Here is a 16,746-nt window from a genome sequence, read left to right as displayed (position 1 = left end):
ATATACTTTCAAAACACACATGACTTTAAAAAAAAAAAAGAGTTTAAAAGAAACTTTTGACAGCTCCTGACTAAAACTAATAAAAACATATACAATGATTGATACACTATCTATCCATAATACTAATTAATTACACCATTTCTTTTCAAAGGGAAATACCTCAAAAAACAATGAAATCATAATTCACACTTAATAAATAACATTATCCCCCTTTGAATACAAATTTCCAAACATTTATAACCATAATTCCCATGCAAATCAACAGAAAACCCTATATTTACAAAAATCCATTAACTCATGCTTGATAGTTATCTATAACAAACAAATATATCTTCAACTAAAAAACAACTCTAATTGGTGGAAGTATGTTTATAAAACTTATCAGTAACCAAACCTGAAATTATAATTCATGCTTAAACATTAACACATACAACAAAAATTTGAATACCACATAACAACTATGAGATCTACCTTCAAAACACACATGAATAGTTATAAAGAAACGTTTGACAACTCCTGACTTAAATCAATAAAACAGATACAATCACTGATACACTATCTATCCATATACTTATTAATTACACCATTTCTGTTCAAAGGGAAATAACTCAAAATTCAATAAAATCATAATTTACATATTAAATACATAAAATTATCTCCCTTTGAATACAAATTTCCAAACATTTCTAGTATTTACATTCCAATATTTAGGTTGCTCATTTGTGTACCCTAATAAAGTCATTGTATCTGAACAGTGTGATTGGACAAAACATACAGTTTCTACTAAACAGACTTTCCCAAACTGAGGAATGAATGACGTGCAGAAAATTATAAAATAATTTTACATACAGGTGAAAAAGAATTTTTGAGAATTTTATATTCACTGCATGATAAAAAACATAAAAACAACAAGTGGCCTCAGGTTCAAAAAGATAGCAAAAAAAGTAAACGGTCATTCATTTCTAATTATTATATTTAAATTATTGAATGTAGAATTTTAGGCAGTGTTAGAAAGTGGGGAATATTCTAAAAAGGCTATCATTATCTCTATGGGCCAGGATATACTACAGTGCCACCTTAACTAGTATAAGTATGATGTACACTAAATTATTTGTATTTGTTTTACCTATTCAGTTTGTCATTTACAGATAAATAGTTTATAAAAGGCAACTAGAAAAAGAACAAAACCTAAATTCCCCCCTGGGAGTGAAAATTGAATATTCAGAAATTTTTGCCTAATCTGTGGATAAAAGTGCCCAAATCTACCCCGACAGTAGCTCTTTATAATTTCAATATATATAAAATGTAACCTGCAATACGTTTTAATTAAAAATACTCGCTTCAACTTTTCGAAGTGTTTGACACATGCATAACCACTGGAATTTGAGACATGACAATAACTTTAACCACCCTTGGCCGCTACCTAGGATCAAAAATGTTCAGTAGCCAAAAGTTGACAATCATGATATTCAATTCCTAGACACAAAACATTCTGATCAGGGATGGCGTCCAAAGTAAATTATGTAAAAATCTGTTGGAAATTTTGAAAATTTTAACAAAAACTGACGTTTCCACACAAATAAGGCATACTTGAGGGATAATTTATTCGTTATTTTCAATGTGATGTGTCCAAAAGAAGTTACCGTATATGAATAGTTACTTTGCAACTATTTCTATTTGAAAGTTGTAGTATTTTTAAAAAAAAAACATCAAATTCTTAGGGCCAGTTTGAACCATTAGTGATCTTACACCTATATTGATTTCTTAGTATACTTGAATATGCTGAGTCTGTCCAAATATAAGTTCCAAAATTATTTATATGACGTTCTTTAATATGCTAAATCTAGCCTTGTATTTAGATTTAGGATTTTCAAAATTAAAGTTTGTTTTATTTCATCAAAAATCTAATTTTTATGGTTGTATGATAACCTGAATCTAACAATGTATTTAGATTTTGGAAATTGGGCCATGATAGGTAAAAGTCCAATTTCAATTTTTCCAGTTCTTTGACCACATTCATTCTGTGTCAGAACCCCATGATATGTCAAATATTTAGTCACAATCCAAAACCAGAGCTGTATCAAACTTGAATGTAGTGTCCATAGTTGCCCCAACTGTTCTGGGTTCGACCTCTGCGGTCGTATTAAGCTGCGGCCAGCGGAGCATTTTATTTACACATGTTAAAATAATTAACCTACCGAAAAATACAGAGTGTTTGATATGTTTATCTTTTATATTCCACACGGTAAAATAAACAAATTATATTGAGAAAGATATAGTATTTTCTAATGCACTTAATATCAAAATAATTTTGATAAAACCGGAACCGTAATCGTTGTTAAAGCATGGGACTCATATTTATTTTGAGATAAACATGGCGTTGCATTTTTTAAATGAAAATCAAATTTTTAGAATTAAAATTAAGTTTTGTAAATTAAATACTCACCTTTATAGATTTAGATATCAGTCCACTCGCTGCATAATTCAACCGGAAACCAGCCAGAAAAAAGAACCATACCCCTGTGACGGCCTATCCCACCTGACGCATGCGCGCCATAAACCTTCACCATTTGTTCCTTGAATTGCCAGGCACCATGGGGGATGAAGGAAAGGGGGCGGGACCTCTGATTTATGAAAGTGAGTATTTAATTTACAAAATTGAATTTTAATTCTAAAAATTAGATTTTTATTACATTAAATACCTCACCTTCATAAATATAGATAAACAGAATTTAACGAAGCGCTGAATCCCCCTCACTAGGAGGAGGAAAAACAACCTGTTGAGCAGCAACTAAAGTTCCTAAAGAATAGAGGTTGTCACAATGGAGAGGCATAGAGCGTAAATAGTGGTTGTAAAAGGCACTATCTGACCTCCAAAATTTATAAGATAAATGTTTGAAGGAGGCTGAATGCAAAGGTTCAAAAGGAGGAAACTGAAATACCTTCAAGACTAAACCTAAGTCCCAAGAAGGAACCAAACGCCTTTGACGAGGTCTATTAAGGCAAAAGTTTTTTAAAATCAACAAGGACAAAAACTCATTATCACCAAAATCTGAGCCTCCTGAAAGACATATAGTTCTGGCTATGGCAGATATATATCCCTTTATAGTAGACGGAGTATAACCTTTTTCGTCAAAACGATAAAGGAAAAAATCCGCAAACTGTTGCACAGTAACTGAAAGAGGATCAATCTGTTTCGACTGACACCAAGAACAGCAAATTGACCATTTGGAGTCATAAACGGCTGACATGAAACTGTTCTACCCTCCAGTTAAGCTCCCCAACCCATCAAGCTCGCATCTGTGAACAGAGATAGAATGGGGTCTGGAGGATCCAACAAAACTCCCTTCAGAAGATGTTTCTCCTGAAGCCACCAGTGAAGATGATGTAACAACCGTGGAAAAATTGGAACGGGTGCCTGCCACAGCTGAGAAATTGGGTGCCAAAACTCCGACAGATACCACTGGATTGGACGAATGTGTAGACGTCCATGATAGAAACCACCAGCTGAAGAAATTGACGAGCTGGGACAGTTGAAAACTGCATCAGAGTACTGACTTACTGATGTACCTTGATTACCTTCTCTTCTAGAGGAAGAACTAAACCCATATCTGTTCGAAAATGTTCTCCCAGGAAAGTGAAATTATGACTGGGAATTATCTCTGATTTTTCTCATGAAATAAAAAACCCAGTCTCAGGAGTAATTAGATAGCCAAATTGGTGTGTTCCTCCAGAAGAGATCGGCAATGGTTCTTGATTAGAGAATCGTCTAGGTAGGAGTGAATGAGTACCGCCTGAGTATGAAGATAAGACACAACAGCCTAAAAGATTCTGGTAAAAACTAGGGGGGCAGTAGAAAGGCCAAAAGGCATAGCCTTGAAAATGTACGCTTTGTCTGCCCAAACCAATCTCAGGAAATGACGAAACTTGAGAGAAATAGGGATGTGAAAATAAGCATCCATCAAATCTAGAGAGGTCGTCCAAATTCCTGAATGAAGTGTCGACCTGATTGACCGGTTGATTTTCATATCGAAATGTGGGACCACCAGATATTGATTCAGAACAGAAAGGTCTAGAACCGGTCTCATTTTCCCTTTCTTTTTGGGAAACAAGAACAGCCGGGAATAAAACCCTAGATGAAAAGGAGGATTTTCCTCCTCCAACACACCCTTCTGTATCAGAATGTTCACTTCGTCTTGAAACAACTGATTCTTTCGAGAATCCTTTGTCACTGACAGATTGATTGGAACAGGAAAAAGAGGAGGCTGTTCCAAAAACTGAAGCTCTAATCCCTTCCGTAAAATCGAAAGTACCCACTTGTCTGAAGTTATCAGAGACCATTGATCTAGAAAGTGGAAAAGGCTGCCCCCCCCCCCCCCCCCCCACCCTCACTGGAAGCATCTCCCTCTGCTCCCAACACTGTCAATATCAGACGAAGCACCTTGGTCTTCAAGAAAATTACTTTCTTGGCTTCTTGGAGCCAAGGAAACAGAATCATCTTCCACCAGATGTCTAGAAGGTCTGGGAGGGTCCTGTGGATGATCCAGAGACAGACCTCTACACTCCATAAGAGCAAGCCTGTTACTAAACTCAATGAATTTTAAGTTAACAGATGCTTGCATCTTTTGGATGGAAATGGCAAGAGTCCTCATCTCATCCTTAAAAGAGGATAATTCTGAAGACGGTTTTCCACCGAACCCCTGACCAGACGAGACTGACTGAACCGAGTACGGATCAAAGAGCTAAGGATATGGGAGGGTAGGCAAAATTCATAGGCCACCTAGTCCTGGAAAAGGGGTCACTCTTGAGGCCAGCTGTTAGCGTTTCCTGCATACTTGTCGTGCAAGAAACAGGAGATTTTGGCATCTCAGCAGGCCTAGTTACGGTATGAGATACTCTGCTAGGCCTAGATAACCTAAATTGATTAGCATCAGAAGTGAAAGGCAAAGTACTAACATGGTCTGGGTCCTGTTCCAGACTCACACCAGAAACAATAGGGATAAACTGAGAGTCCATATCTCTATCCCAAAACTCATCCGAATGAGTGGCCAAACGCCAAGGGGACAACAAACCACTTGTGTGTGTGTGTCACTTACCTCTTGCGTTGACGAAATTGGTGTTCTATCAACCATTATTCAGATAACTTAAATCAAATTATATTACCTAAATAAAACAAATTAATATTACTTAACCCATTTCTCTGACGTCAGTCTATTGTTCTGACTGTAGATTATTTTTCAAGAATCCACTGACCACATTATAACTTAAGAGAACTTATATTATAACTAACTTTAAACTTTTAACTTACGATCTTTTATCCTCTCAAAAACGAGTGGCATGTGGATTCGAACCCGCGCGTATTTTCTTCATAATCAATAAAGTCATCAGTCTATGCATGATACCACTAGACCACGATAGCTGACATCAATCATTATATGAATAGTACTCTTAAAGCGCTTACTTGTCAATACATGTCATTTAACTGTATTTCTGTCTCATTGATAATTCGCTTTTGTAATCTAATGAAATATATATATCTTGGTTTGTTCATGTTTATTGAATTTGTTTTATTTTGGGTGTTATTTTTTTTTAAGAAATGGGTTAAAACTACTTCTTTGACAGTAAAAACAGAAACAAAATCATCGCCATAATATGAAAATGAAATATATAATACTTCTACATGTTCTAGGATTAAAACAATATTTTGGTCCAGAAAAAAAAAATTACAATGAAAAAAATTCATTCCGGGTACAAGGTTCGAACTTTGCACTGTTAATATCACCGTTTTCACATTCGTTACCAACGACTAGACGATCACGGCTATGAACAGCATGATGGTAAGTTTATGAAAATCAAATCAACATAATTATTTATTGTACATCCGTAGCAAGAGCAATTCTGATGGGGATTCAGAATGCGTACCACAGATAAAACTAGTTTATTGACCGGTGAACGATATATGCCAAATGTAATATCGTTAAAATAATCTTAACTTAATGAAACGGAAACAGTTTAATCAAAATTTAAATATAATTGTTCAATTTAAATCGTAAATCGTAAGCACAAAATTTTAATACTTTAAAAAACAACATGAATTTGAGCATTATGAAATGGCAGATTTATGGCATCTACGCTAATAATATTTATTTGACTAAGAACGGCGTAACGGTGTTAGGTTTCAGTATACCAAATCACGTTGCTAAATATTATATAGATAAATTTTACAGATTCTAAATTTTGGAAATTAAAATTTTTTAACTTATCAAAACAAGATAAATAAATTCTGTATATTAATATATGTCTTTTTGAATAAATTTAATATACCAAAATCTATTCAATTTAAATAATTTGTAATGATTAAACATTTAATGAAATATGTATATACAAAAATAAAATCTGGTGTTAAAAAGGGGAGCTAACACCCCATTTAAGTTATATTAAACTTATGTTAACTTGTCAAATGTCTAAATATAGATGCGAACCGTGTGGATATAATCATTTCCAGCTATTATAGAATAAAAAAGACAAAATACGAAACTATTTTTATGAAACATCGTTGATTCATTGTCAAAACAAAAAACAGTCAGTCGTTTTACTAGAAATGGGTTAAGCTAGAGAATTGATAAGAAGTAGTGGATTCGGAAACAATAATCAACTTGCGACTAAAGTCGCTCGTTGATTATCGTTTACGAATCCACTACTTCTTATCAATTCTCTACTACAAAATACTATGACAAAATATCAATTTTTCTATAAAGAAAAAACGTGGTTTTTGAAAAAAACGTATTCCTTCTCAAAAGCGTGCAGCATGAACCATGGAACCGGAAAAACTGATGAGGGTTTATGGCGCGCATGCGTCAGGTGGAGAGGTTGTCACAGGGGTTTATGGTTCTTGTTTTTGGCTGGTTTCCGGTTAAATAATGCAGAGAGTGGACTGATATTCAAATTTATGAAGGTGAGGTATTTAATGTGATAAAAGCGCGGAATTATTTATTTTGATAAGAGGTCATAATATAAACAAAATCATGTGATATTAATTGATCACATGATCAAAACATGGCATACACTCCTTTTTGTAAATAAAATTTACATTAATATTTTGTTTTATTCTTGTTTATGTTTGATATATAATTAACTATAATATATTATATTATGACAGCTTGTTTTATTAGAGTTGAAACAAAAGCTTTGTTTCAAGAAAAATTCACCCCATTCCGGCGACAACTAATGAATTAATTTTAGTTTGCCCAATGATTTAGGTGCATGAAGTGGATTAGTTATTGAAAAACGTGTGTTCAAATTTCAATGCAATTATACATATCATGGTGCTCTAAATGAGTGTCATTTATGTATAGATCCTGGAATTCGATAGGGGTGGCATACATGAATAGATCCTGGTATTTGAGATAGGTGACATACATGCATTGATCCTAATGTTGAGACACACATTTCTCGCGAATGGTGAAATACATAATCCTGGTGCTGAAGAGTGACATATTTACACGAACACAAACAGTTGCTGGCCTTGAGTTATGTTTTTGTTCATATATTATGTATACTTAAATTGAACTCAAAGCGCGAATTCTAGTATTATTTAGATATTTAAATAGATATTAAATTTCATTTTCAAATGACAAAGACTGTAGGAACATAAGTAGCACTTAGAGGTAATCATTTCTTTTATAGATTCATAAACTAAGGCTTTATGCGAATTAAAGGAGTATGAGGTTCTTTCTGACGAACAAACTGAAGAAGAAGATAAAGGAAAAGCGGATTAGAAAAGGATCAGGAGTAATATAATTAAAATCGTGCATTTCATATATTTTATTACAAAACCAATGATTTAGAATAAAAATGTTTCAAACATTGTTTAAATTGTAGGCAAAATAGAATCTATTTATCTAAGTTTATATATAAAATTTAAAATATTTTAGAATATGAACGCTGAGATTGTATTTTGAATTATATGGATTTAGTGACATTATCGACCCCCTTTCATTGCGTAAGGGCTAACGACTCAAAAGATTACGTTTGTAAAAATTGTAAATTGAAATATGTATTTCATTTACATTTTATTGTAGATGCCTTCAAGAAAAAACATACTAACCACTACAGCTAGTAATAAAGACACCTGTGTCAATAGAGACTGATTAAGACATGCTAAGAATATACAAGAGAATTAAAGAAATGGAGCAAAATAAAATGATGCATACAATGGTTTTGTTGGTTTATCTGCGAAGTATGTATTTTGAATGTCTTCTTTATATCTTCCGCCTATTTTTATTCTTTAAGAGCTTTCTATGCTTGCATTTCCTATAATGATTTCCTTGATAGAGGGTTGCTACACAAAAGGAAGCTATTGAACTAAGGGTTCAAAGTGGGAAAGTCGAAGTCATCCATTCGAAAGTTTTATGGACGCCATCACTAGATGCTTGACCGTTATGGATTATCTGTGTCACAATAAGTACTAGTAGTTGTAACCATAATCCCGCCCTCTTTTCCAGGAAGGTGAATTACCAAATTAGACTTTCACCGGGTTTTGTACTTCCTTGAACAACACGACGCGTACCACATATGGAGCAAGATACGCTTACTTTTCTCCTCGGTTTTTCGTTGGGTTCGTGTTGCTAAGCCTTTGGTTTTCTATGTTGTGTCTTGTATACTGTTGCTTGTCACCTGGTTATTTTTCGTTGTTTTTGACTAATGAGTTTAAATAATCCTTTTGTATCGTTCGCCTCGCTTTGACTACATATTCGACCTCAATAGTTCGTTAATAGAATCATAAAAAATGAAAAGTTTAGAAAACCGATTCACTCCGAACATTCATGGTTTTGTACATATTTTTGGAGTTTTTATTTTTCAATGCTCTTTATCTTCGTACTTGATTTGGTCTTTGCACTAGAATGATTCGAACACCACAGATAAGATTAATGTGGACGAAACGCTCGTGATATGTTAGCCTGGTATTTTTTTATGAATTTTTACACGCAAAATAGCTATTATAAAAACCTGTATGTTAAAAGTCAGTATTACAGAATTTATGTTTCTTAACATTTATTTTCTAGAATTCTTTAATTGATTACTATCATGAAAAATTTCCTTCCCAATGCAGTATGTATGTTACAGTGAATTTGTAAAATTAGGGATTTTATAAAATCCCTGAAATTTCAGGGATTTTGTATAATGACTGAACTGTTTAGTGATTTTATCAAATCACTGATTTTGACCTGTGATTTTACAAAATCACTGAAATAATTAAGATCTTTTTTTACAGATTCCCTGATTGAATTCAGTGAATTTGTAAAATAAATGATTCTTTTTGATTAAACAATTCTTTAAAAAAAAGTCTACAGTAGTTACACTAAACAAGTTTGAGGTTAATTTAGCCTTAGTACTGAATACTTAATACTTAATGAGCAATTTTCACCAAACAACTGACATACTGTAGAAAAGTGACTCGGGTACAGATGTCTTTACATCAAGAACAAACTTACACACAAAAATCACTTCAAATAATTGGAGAAAAAATAAAATGTAACATATGGAACCAAGAAAATATATGAAGAAACTTTAAAACCTTTTGCTAAAAATCCACAGAAAAAAGACAAAACAAGCTCTTTATTATTACCTTGTTCGAAACTAAGTTAATATTTATTATATAGTGCCAACCAAGTATATCAAATTTTATAATCAGATACAAAGACAAACATTGGAGTCATTGCCGTAATGAGAGGAAAACAACATGGAAAGAGTAAGACATTGATTTGTTTAAGCTATGTCACAGGGATCCAGTGGCCATAAGTCAAACTGTAGTCCTAATAACAGCTCATACATTTCTATTATTCATAATCACTGTAAAATAGTTTTAACTAGTATTATTTATTAAAAAATATATTTCAAAATCATTAGTTTATTTGTATTATGAAAAACACATTCCTAATATCAAGTTTAAACTTGTAATCAGGGTTTTTACAAAATCCCTGACAATATTTTCAGTGATTTTATAAAATCCCTGACAATTTCAGGGATTTTATAAAATCACTGAAACTGATTTTACAAAATCACTAATCATTCCAGGGATTTTACAAAATCGCTGATTTTACAAATTCACTGTAACATATATATACATTACTTTTACCTGAATACATAATATATAATTTATGAAGCGTTTTTTACAACTAGCAAAGAATACTACTCAATTGATACTGGGAGCCGTCTTGAACTTTGAGTGAGGTAGAGTTTATACATAAAGTTGTTAGAGGTTACACTGTTACTTTTCACGTAGTATATGTTCTTATATGTTTTGAATTTCTGTAACCAAGTATGTTTCTCTAATTCTAATTAAATTAGTTTTGATATTTCAAGTTCACAAGTTATTACTCCCTGATCATCATTTTAAAGTTATTACTCCTATCTTTCTTTTATTTGTCAGAATAGAAAATTTGTTTCAAGATATACGGATATATTGATTTTCAAAACAAGTTCAAATCTAAAATAAAGTACAATAAATCCTTTAATTTATAACATATTTCAGTTCTAAGCAACACATCGTCTTTATATAAGACACAGACAGGAAATGTTCAGTTTTAGCCTTTTACAAATTCAAAACCGTGTAGCCTATATCTGACTCTAATGCAGTCAGACTGCAACCAGAGATAAAGTATAACGAGCAGCTTCCCTAATTACACATATCTAAGATAATGAACGACTTAATTAAATTTCAAATTTAAGATGCAATTAAATTGGTATAAAAGAATCATAATTTGATTACTAAAATAGATTTTTTTATCATTAAAAGGCCGTAACCCAATTTCACTACAACACAATACAATAGGTTTTAGAGCTCGACATATTTATTGTATTGAATCCCGTGTGTTGTTGAAGACTGTATGTTGCTATCTATAGTGTTTTTTTTGGGGTTTTTTTTTTGGCTATTTTCATCATCATTGTGCATTTAAGTCAGAGTCGTAATAAATTATTTTCACCAGTATCAAATATTTTTATGTAAAAAATCACATCAATGTTCTAAAAGTATATTATTGTGAATACAAATTGTTTTGCAGTCTCCTCTGGATATGTGAAAGAATCCATATTTTCATTAATTGTGTCCTTTTGAATTTTAGCTCTTAGCTGTCTTTAATGGCCAGAAAAACAGAACAAGAGGTTTTGAATATCATAAAAATATATTTACATTCATTTACAATTTTAATTATGTTAATAGATTCATTTATTTCAAACAAAATAACGACCTTTCAGATTGTCCAGAAATCACTTTTGTTGTGTACCTTATACTCTCGAGATTCATTTTTGTTCACCAAACATTAGGGAACGACCATTTAACTTCAAGGAGGAGGGGGGGGGGGGTATGGTTTTTTCCTAAAAAAATATTCTGATCCCCAATTTGATGAAAAAAATAATGTGGTCAAGCAGATGACAAAAAAAAAATTCTGAATCCAGATTTTCCCCATACCTTATAGTGTTAAATTTTGAAAAAAATAGTTTGATTGATAGCGTCTCAAAAAACAAATTCTGACTCAGACAAAAAACAATACCCCCCCCCCCCTTTTTGAAGTTAAATGATTGTTCCCTTATCGATATAATGAGATAATGTAGACGTTTGAAGACTAGGATTGCCATCCATATATGTTATTTTAACCTTGCCATGTTCTCGAGATTTTCGCTTTCTACAAAGTTTCTATTCACACAAACACACATACAAATTAGATCTCAAGATGTCACGTGTTGTTGGCAACTTTTGGTTGGATTATGATAGTTCTTTTTCACAATCTATGATAAGTTACTGACGACATCTACATTTCTGGATGACGACTACAACACGTTTATACAGTATTCCCCTCAACTGCTCACTCATTAAAATGTACACTGCAAAGTTTAGCAAAAATCCTCTCAATAAACAAAATTTTGTTAATTCTAAGATTAATGATAAATTTTTGTGTACATGTCCCAATGTTCGATATGTTTCTGGTACACTAAATGCAATTGCATCCAATAACCAACTAAAAATATGTAAAAAGTCCGAAATTATAAATATTATGCCAATTATTATAACCGTCATTGCAGATCTTCGATATTTTGACCAAACCACTGACGAGTCAGTCTGCTGATGACACATACTATGACGTTTGAGTTTGCATGTGATGTAGACGACAAATGTTAGTACAACGACAACGGCTAAGCAGTAAATGACTGAAACTGTCCATAAATAATATTCCAAAATTTTGTTATGATTGTGGTGCCCATCTATATCTTGTAGACAAAGACCGTTATTATTCCGTAATGTTTTGCGGCTACCATGTATCAAGGGTATAAAAAATATTTGTGTAAATACCATTATTGAAATCGCAAAAAATGGTCCAGAATTTATTTTGAAGATGAACTTTACTCCATACAGGGAACATAAATGATAGGGTCTTTTGAATGCACAAGGCTGTAGTAGTTAACGCTGACATGAAATTGAAAGCCGCACCTTGAATAAAAAAAAATTTAATACAATGCAGTTTGGGTAATCTAAGTACCATCCCTTAACATACGTTTTGATGAAATAGTCCGCATAAAACATATAAGCTATCAACTCTGGTAGTATCCTCGTAGTAGCTGTTAAAGTGTCGGATATTGCAAGAAATGATAGTAAAATTGTGACCGGAGAACGATTTTGTTTCTTCAGAAACACGGACAATACACCTATGTTTACTACGACTAATATTCCTGTGAAAGCAGTTGCTATGTAAACAAAGGAGGGTGAACTAACGTGTGCAGCAAATAAATAGCCGGTAAAAAATCGAAACCTGACAAGGCACTGCTTTTCTAACGAAAAATTATTAATATCCGAGGCTGATATGAGGTCATTAAGGCTATTTTTCAGTGTAAATTGATAAAAATGGTCCAAACAATCAAGATTCTTAAATTCAGCAAAAATTGAAGGTCGGCTATCTGACCATGATGATGAAATCACTAGTAACTGACCGGTAATATATGCTTCGTATAACGTGTGAAATTCAATTTGTATGTTGTACTCATTCATAAAGCGAATAGTAGTAGCGCAGCTATCAAATCTCATGAAGAATCTATTAATATCTGTATTCGTAACTGGGACCTTTGAAACCATGGCTTCAGAAAATAACTTCATGCATTTGTCTTCTTTATCCGGGTAAAAATATATGTTAATACCGGAAATGAAAGGAATTGCAGCCTTTTCTTCGTATGTTAGGTTATACACTTCTGAAGGGTCATTAAAAAGTTCTCGAAGCTGTTCATTTTTGCAAGGAATCTTGTACCGGTACGAATAATCGTAATTTTCATGATCCTTATAATATGTATAATCCGAGCAACTGGTTGGACTGCGGCAGTTTTTGTCTTTTCTATCAACCTTGAAGACACCATTTCTACACATGCTGCACGTTTGGCAACAGTTGAAATTATCGTTTTCATGAAATTCGGATTCTTTGTTTTCTGAAGAATTTCGAAGGTATTTGTTATTTAAAACTCTAATTATTCGTTTTTGAACCAGTTCATTACTTTTTAGCATGGTCAATTCTATAGTATGTGGATAATCTGTACTATTACATAAATCCTTCAATGTATGAGACGAATTGATCCCTAAGGCCACGTTTAAGAAGACGAGGAACACTATACCGTAATTGTTCATCTTTGGTGAAAACGAACGCTGCATTTCCATTATTTAGTTAAACCTTATTAAAACGTTTTAACACGATTTGCGCATGCGCATAATATGTACGACTCATCTCCACTTCCTAAAATTTGATGTTTATAGGAAGTGTGATATATCAATGGGAATCAAAAACTGATTAATGAAAAGTAAATAAATAATTTCAATTGAGGAAATTGTTTAACTCCATTGTTATTTCTTTATCGTGCGGAAACTGAGTGTCCTCATTTAATACAAACAATACTGTGACCAGCAAGAACCGGACATTAGCAATCATATTCAATTCAAACTTTTATGTTTAAATGACTTTGACAGTTTGTGAAACGAACACACGCAAATAAAAACAAGACACGTAGTACACCATGACAAGTTATAGAACAAGTTAGCATTTTGTTCCAGTAAAACGAATTTTTATCCGGTAGGGGACTATGTATTGCCATGCAATACTCTCAGAATGCTTGTATTAATCTTAAGATCTGTATACTTTTTGGTGATGATTTAAAATTTTATGTTTGAGTTATTGAGTATTTTGTAAAAAAAAGGGGGAGGGGTTTTTCACATGTCGCACCGTATCTCAAAAACGATTTTATGATTATTGCTTAAAATTTTACACACTTTTTAGTTATATTAATCTAAAGATCTGTATACTTTTTGGTTTTGATTCAAAATTTTATTTCAGAGATATTGAGTTTTTTGTAAAAAAAGGGGGGTTTTCGCAGGTTGCGCCGTATGTCAGAAACTATTTATGATTATTGCATAAAAATTCACACACAATACGACGGGCGTATCATGCGCTCATGGCGCAGCTGTTTATTTTATTAATTGTTACAGTTTATCTGACCAATATCTTCTAAAGTTTTGAATCAGCGGTTTTGCTGAAGTTTCTATTGTTTCTGTTGAATTTGTTCACAACCTTTATAGACATGGGACAATTTAGTGCTTGAAATATATTGTATACACACCTGTCTATTATTGAAGACTTAGTTGCTATGTTGATATAAATTATTTTGGGTTGCTGTCTCATCTATGTATACCCCAGGATTTCCTTTTTTCATCTTAATGGTTGAAAGATTTGTTTGAAGCAATTTAAAAAAATAAAATTGTGTACTTGTTATATAATGGCATGTCTGTTGGCTTTTAAAGTAAATACAAGATAGAAAAGTCTCAATGTACAAGCCATTTTATCATTTTTAAGCAGATTGTCACAAATATTATTTTTATATTCATCAACCAATCATATATAAATAAGCATGAATTTATTTTAGTTGCTATTAGAGATTATGTGTTTAGTCATTTAAAGCATTTTTGATTTGCTAAGATTGTTGAATATCTGTATGCTGAATATTTTTTTAAACCAAGGCAAGATCTTTTTTGCATAGTTTTTATCTGTTTGCATAACTGGTCAGTTAAACACTTATGTAATTTGTATATACTTTTATTAGTGTTAGGTTTTGTGAAATTACAATTCAAAATTCTTTTACATGAATCTAGTAAGTTGTGTATGGGGCAGGTGTTTTTATGGGCATATCTTCTTTCAGTCAGTTTCACGGTGAACAGAAATATCGTTTACCTTGAAATCAAAATTTATTTAGTCACATTTTATTGGTTTATAAAGTTTTTGTGATTTCTAACAGTAAATTATTTCAAATAACAACCATGAAAGTTACACTTGAGAATGACAGGATTGAACTCCATATGAACCAGATAGATTTTTTTTGATTATTTTCATATTCTGAAATAATAGATACACATGCAAATGTATGTATAAAATTTTGAGATAAAGAAAATATTTATACAAATTTCTAAATAAAAAACTGAATTATTAAACATTTAAATGGCTATTACATCAATTATTCCTTAAAAATCTAATAATGGCATAGTTTTATTATGAAAGGTTGTAGGGTTATATATTAATTGTATAATATCGATTTTTTGTGCTATATTATGTATATATATGTGTAAGTATTGTTTGGAATAAAAAAGAGGCATTGTGAAAAGAGTGCAAAATCAGAATTGTTCTATTTAAAACAGGGAGTATAGTATTAAATTTTTGTGCAATAATTATTTTGGCGTTTTTTGTTCGTTTGTTGTTTTGTTTATTTTGCACTTGTTTTTCATGTAAATGGGTATTTTCACCATTTTTTTTGGTGAAAAAATAAAAAAAAAAGTGCAAATTTCAGACCTTAAAATTATGTCCCTTGAAACCAGATGTTAATTTTATTTGTCCATGCACATATCTACCCTTACAACTCTTTACACATACATTATACCCAGACATAGCAATGTGAAATATTGACCACTTAAATTAATGGTTCATATATACCTACAAATGATTTATAAATCCACAGTACATTATATACCCACTTGCAAACAATGTTTTTGAAGGATATATAGGAAACACCCCTTCAATATTGTACATTTTTATGCCCACCTTATGTTTTTCTGTCTGTGTGTCCGTTCGTCTGTCTGTCCCGCTTCAGGTTAAAATTTTTGGTCAAGGTAGTTTTTGATGAAGTTGAAGTCCAATCAACTTAGTACACATGTTTCCTATGATATGATCTTTCAAATTTTAATGCCAAATTAGAGTTTTGACCCCAATTTCACGGTCCACTGAACATAGAAAATGATAGTGAGAGTGGGGCATCCGTGTACTATGGACACATTCTCGTTCTATCCTCTTACCAAATATACTTGCAATATATGATATTCTGCGACTCTGTACAGACATTGTTTATGTATCATATGGTCATCATATCATTTTTATGCTATATATTGTGTACATATGTATATGTAGTTTATATAGAATCATGTATGTTACTGAATCGGCTTTATAATAATGGGTATATGAAGTACGGTACCATAGATAGTAATCAGGAGTTAAACAGCATTTGTGTATTTTTGAATGATCAACAGATTTTAATTTATCTTTTAATATTGTTAACATGTTGAAGGCATGTCCGTGTACAGGGGAAATGTAAGCTGAAAATGTAAAGGCTTTACAGTCTCCTTCAAGAAATACTACAAATTATAAACACATTTCCAGTGAAATATACTTCTCA

At 32.2% G+C, this 16,746-nt stretch overlaps 1 long non-coding RNA gene across 1 annotated transcript in view; it reads right to left on the bottom strand.

Annotated features, from left to right (window-relative positions):
• LOC127709684 (uncharacterized) overlaps positions 1 to 15,972 on the bottom strand; it is a 38,389-nt gene extending 22,417 nt beyond the window's left edge. The window contains exon 1 of the long non-coding RNA XR_007985708.1: positions 15,870 to 15,972. This is a non-coding gene — a long non-coding RNA (uncharacterized LOC127709684). The remainder of the gene's footprint in view (positions 1 to 15,869) is intronic.
• Positions 15,973 to 16,746: the final 774 nt, after the last annotated feature.

Source organism: Mytilus californianus, unplaced genomic scaffold (genome assembly GCF_021869535.1).
Source record: "Mytilus californianus isolate M0D057914Y unplaced genomic scaffold, xbMytCali1.0.p SCAF_7, whole genome shotgun sequence".
Classification (NCBI taxonomy): Eukaryota; Metazoa; Mollusca; class Bivalvia; order Mytilida; family Mytilidae; genus Mytilus; species Mytilus californianus.
The sequence above is the reverse complement of the archived record's forward strand: the minus strand, read 5'-3'. Positions and strand labels throughout refer to the sequence as shown.